General features: G+C 32.8%; 1 pseudogene; it reads right to left on the reverse strand.

The window, feature by feature from the left end:
• Positions 1-323: 323 nt before the first annotated feature.
• Positions 324-5,412, reverse strand: LOC118613552 (annotated as a pseudogene).

The raw sequence follows: 5,412 nt of genomic DNA on the forward strand, positions 1-5,412 counted from the left end.
TCCTGGACTGCATCAGATATCATTTAACTCCAGTTTCTTCATTCGCCCTTATTCTCTTGATCTCTACGCCTTTAAACAGTTAATTAGATACAATTTACGTAAATGTTCCTAATGACCAAAAAGTACCAATAGTAAACAATAGCATTTAGTCTACCATGAAAGAAAGCATTGTTTTAGTCCTCTTTCAAAAATAAGAAAAATTAAACCATAAGGTGAACACATATGTTTATTATTCAAAGAAGTTGGTTGAATGAATTTTGCAGATGTTTGCCAACATAATTTTTCACGTTTGTTATTTTGCAGTCTGGCAGTCCATTGGTATATCACTTGTAATTAGGGTGATGTTCGCCTAACAAGAGCAGTTGGCAAGTCAACCTCGAAAAAGTGGCAGCAGATATACCACCTATCATTGGCATAGGGAACCATGGGTTGCCTGCTGGTTGCAAGTTGAAGAAAGGACCATCATTGACTGTGAAATCAGGATATGTAGTTGGAAAAGTAGAAGGCTCCATTCTTCCAAAATAACTTCTCTGTACAGGAGATAAAATATAATTAGAAGTACAAGTTGTGCTTGCAATAAAATTCAAGATGTGCCCATTTGCTTGAGTGTAGCTGCCATGAGCGTGTATATAAAAAGTGGTAAACTGATTCAAAACAGCATGTTGGTCTATTACAGATTGTTCTGATGGTCTACCTAAAGTTGATGATGGAGGGGAAAATCCACTTCTGGTTGGTCCAGATGTATTAGCAATTGTGTGGCTGGTAGCAGTCTTGCTTATCGGTAGTGTATGTAAATTTGTGGAAGTTGAAAATGTGCCATCTGTCCTATGTCAGCAACAAAAGGAGAATAATGATTACCTACAATATTCTCTGTTCCAGAGGCTTCTTGTTGAAATTTTGAGCTATTGAAGCTGCTGGAGAAGCATTTTTTTTTTTGTATTCACAGCTTATTAAATTATAGATGACCCTATTAAATGCCTCCAAAGACTAAGTAAACAGGCATGAAAATAAACAAATGAGCAAATGAGAGAGAAAGACTAGAATAAAATAGTTTTCCACCAAGATTTTTAAAGCACAGAAATTATAAGGTCAGAAACAAATCATTTACAGGTGAAGACATACACTTTGTGTAAATTCTGACAGCAATGACACACTTTAACCAAGTAATAGGTGTTCACTAAATCCTTTTTGGTAACAGACTTCAAAACATTTTTCATTATAATCTTAATAAAAATACCTTTAAAGTTAGACTTAAAAATTTTAAAAAATGTAAAAACAATATGTCCATTAAATGGGATATTTCTATCAATTATATTTGACAATGTTGTAAATAGGAGCACTATTTATAAAAGGCAATGGCTATTGTTAATCTATACAATAAAATACCATTAGGTAATAAGAAAAAAATATAGTTTTGACACATTCTACATGGACAACACTTGAATACATTGTGCTAAGTGAAACATACCAAACACAAAGGGTGACTTATTCTCTGATTGCCTTTGTATAAGGTACACAGAATAAGTACCTTCAAAAAAAAGAGGGAGAGAGGAAGAGAGAGAGAGAAAGAAAGTAAGAGAGAAGGAGAGACAGACAGACAGACAGACAGACAGACAGAGTTAGACAGACAGATGGAGAGACAGAAGTCAGGTTATTGCTTGCAAGAAGCTATATGCAAGAAGGAAATGGGAAATGAGTATTCAGTACTTAATGACACGAATTGAAAACCTTCAAATGGACAACTTTCAGTTATCAGTGCTTAATTTTAACAAAAATTTACTTAAATTAAATTTATGATGAGATGGGAACATCAGTTCTTTAAGCATCTTCCACACCCTGTATGTTATTTAAGCATTTAAATAGGTACATTACAGCAAATTATTTACGTTACCTAAATTACTTACCTTACTTAACTAAATTCATTGGTTTATCTTGTAACTCCTCTTCTTTATATGTGACTCCTTTGTTACCAGCACAATTCTCAATTTACTTATTTGCTAAAAGGTAAAAATTAATTTGCTAAGTGCTTCTCTATATTCAAATGCATGCAATGGATAGAAACATTTTCTCAACCAAGTACATTACCTGAGAATTAGGGTATTGACTTTCAAAACAAACAATCAAACAAAATGCATGAGTTAATGGTCAGATAAATTGAAAGATAAATAAAAGGCAAAATACAGTTATTAATATTTCCATAACCTCAAAGTCCTCACTACCTCCCCCAATATGTTTCAGTAAATAAAAATTGAAAAAGATATTATGTAACATTTGATATTTATTATGTAAATCCCCAACTTAAGAATCTATTAAATGTATCCACGTGTTACATTAATTTTATTTAAAAAAAAGAATATTCATTTGATAGATTTTTTTAATATTCCAAAAGCATTTTAATGAAAGAGAAGTAAAATTTAATTGTTATATTTTGTGGGAGCAAGATAAGCTTTTCTCAAAATAAGAAAAAAAAAGATCCTCTCTTTACACCTATGAGTCTTTTCTATGGATTGAAGCAATCACTAGCTTTGTAATAAATGACAGGCAGAGAATTTCCCAAAGTTTTAGGTTATAAGTAGGTAAAGAAACTGATACTGTCTTTTAAAAGTTATTTGATGGAATCATTTTTTTTACAATCACTTAAGACCAATCATGCAATCATACAAAAAATATTAGGTCACACCTAAGACTTGTTGGATAATTTCAGAATGATTCAGAAACAACTTTTTTTCTCTCAAAAATAGTATGTACTTGTAAAATTGGAAACCCCCAAAACCTAGGAACTTAGCTGGTTTGTTAGGACATTTGTCAAAGAATACTTCTAAATCTCCTTTCATAGCAAAAATAGCCTTCTCTTTGTTTAGAAAACAGGTTCAATAATAAAATCAATCATATCTTTAAAATCCAAACACCCTTAGTTTACAGCCATGGTACCCTGAACAAGCCTGATCTCGGCTGATCTCGGAAGCTAAGCAGGGTCAGGCCTAGTTAGTATTTGAATGGGACACCACCTAGGCAGACCAGGTGCTGCAGGTGTCAAAAGTGAAAAAATGAGACCGTAAGCTGACAATATGTGAAGTCAAAAAAGGGTTGCCTTGCCTAAAAAATAAAAATAAATAAATATTAAAATAAAATCCCTAAGTTCTTATATCAGTAGAATTAATAACTGTGTTGCTACAAATAGCTGAAAAATAGAGTGGTCAGATGTTAACATAAATATACACCAACTTAAATCCCCATAGATTAAATAAAGTATTAAACTTCATATAAGAAAATCCCAGAATGTGAATGAAGCAGACCTGAAGGAAACATGTATTCCTCATAAAGTCAATGTACCCTGCAAAGAGAAATATGTGTAAATTGATTGATTCTATGAGTAAAGAACTGTTTAGAAAAACAACAGCTAAGGCAAACATGATAACTGGTGGGAAAATTCGATATATGTATACAACTAAAAGTGCAAGTAGGGAAGTGAATTAAAATAAGAAACATTTTAAAGGAAAAGTCAATAAGTTGTACAGTGATTTGATGACTGTTATTTACATAGTAAACAAAACTATTCTACTTAAGCGCTGACATGAGAAAATTGTGACATTGACTAGAAAGAATCAAATGGGAGACTATTATGATAGTACAAATGGAGCATCAGCATCAGAGCATCAGGAAGATAAATACTAGAAGTATCTGAACCAGAGGAACCTAGAGAATATCACTGAGCATGGCAAGTAGGGAATGCTAAACTCCACACTAAGCCTTTAGAGCAATGATTAAGCTATCAAAACTGCCAATATTAAATTCTCAGAAATCTGGAATCTAGTCAGGGCCTTGCAAAACCAGTATCATCCTTAATAAAGAAAGGGGCTTTAAAATTCAGATAAGAAGGAATCTTGGCACTTTAACTCACTTGGCTATGATCTCATATCAATAGCTTCAATAGTCTAAAAGACTGAAAGGGATGTGACTCATCCCATATGATGGATCCTTGCACACATCAAAAGCTTTTAGAATGTGTGGAATTGAAAGGAAAAACATATGGCTGGAGTAAACACAGTCATCAACGTCTCAAATCCAACAAAACCGTTCTTCAAAAATGAAGGAAAATTAAGAAATTACCAACTAAACAAATGTTGAGCAAATTTTCCCTAAGAGGACTTTCCTACAAGAAACACTTAAGAGAGTCTTTAGCATTAAAATTAAAAAAGAGGCCAATAATGTAAGCTACAAAGATGTTTTTAAAAAGCACTGGCTAGTGAATTCACGTGGACAAATATAAAGGTCATTTGATTTTTTTTCTTATTTGTAACTACATTTTATCATATAGAGTATAAAAGAAAAATGGTTTAAATGGCAAATGAACATGCAGATTAATGACCTATCTGTAATAGTGTCATGTGACAAATAGAAAAAAATGGAACTGCAAAGGAGCAGAGTTTTATTCAAACTAAGTAGGTTCAAACTGTATTTCTATAAATATAAAATGTCACTTGAAATCTCTAAGTTAACCACAAACAAAATAATTTAAAAAGATAGAAAATGAAAGGCTAAGGTAATCTAAGAAATATACTAGAAATGGAGTCATTCACAAAGAGAGGCAGTGATAAAGGCACTAATGAACAATAAACACATATGACACAGTAACAGAAATAGTGAAATGGCACTAAAAGACTTACAGTTCATTCTCTTTCTCTCAAACTCTGGCTGACATAAGTTAATTGAGAAATCTCGAATTTTGGGGGATATTTCTACTTTTTTAATCAATATCATAAATAAAACACCTTTGATAAAAATCTGCATGATTTCAGTGATGCTCAAATAGCTTTCTACCCTCAGATGGCTTTTTACTTGCTTTGTTCCACATTACTAAGGAAGCTCTATTTCTAGCAGGATGGGTCACACAGAAGATACACGTCCAAGGATTATGTTATGTAATAAGACGTCTTTGGCCAGTTTTGGGCAAAAAGAGGTCATTAGTCACCTACCAATGATTTTAATCTTTTTAAAGTATCATTTCTTTTGGAAAGGTCTAGGTTCAGTCAGTAAAGTAAACATAATGTTAGCAGAAGCTTTCTTTCTGCACTTACTACAGAATTGGGAGATGCCACATAGGAGAATTAAAGTTTATAACATCAAACACAAGTAGCATTATTAAACCAAATTGTATTAATTTTTTTCCAAAAGATTAACCTATCCTGTTGCCACCCAACTGAAAAGGTCAGTGAGCAGTAAAATCCAAACAGTCAAGTGGTTTCCTTTCTACTGCTTTCTAAATGAGTTTCTATTTCATGAGACACAAACACTTGGACATACAAAACTGGATGTATTGGGTACCATGGATACATCTCCTAGTCCTGCTGACAGATAGCCTGCAGCAATTCGGTTATCTCTTAAGACCTTCACTAAAGCAGCAACAGCCAT

This window comes from Rousettus aegyptiacus, unplaced genomic scaffold (genome assembly GCF_014176215.1).
Source record: "Rousettus aegyptiacus isolate mRouAeg1 unplaced genomic scaffold, mRouAeg1.p scaffold_m13_p_19, whole genome shotgun sequence".
NCBI lineage: Eukaryota > Metazoa > Chordata > Mammalia > Chiroptera > Pteropodidae > Rousettus > Rousettus aegyptiacus.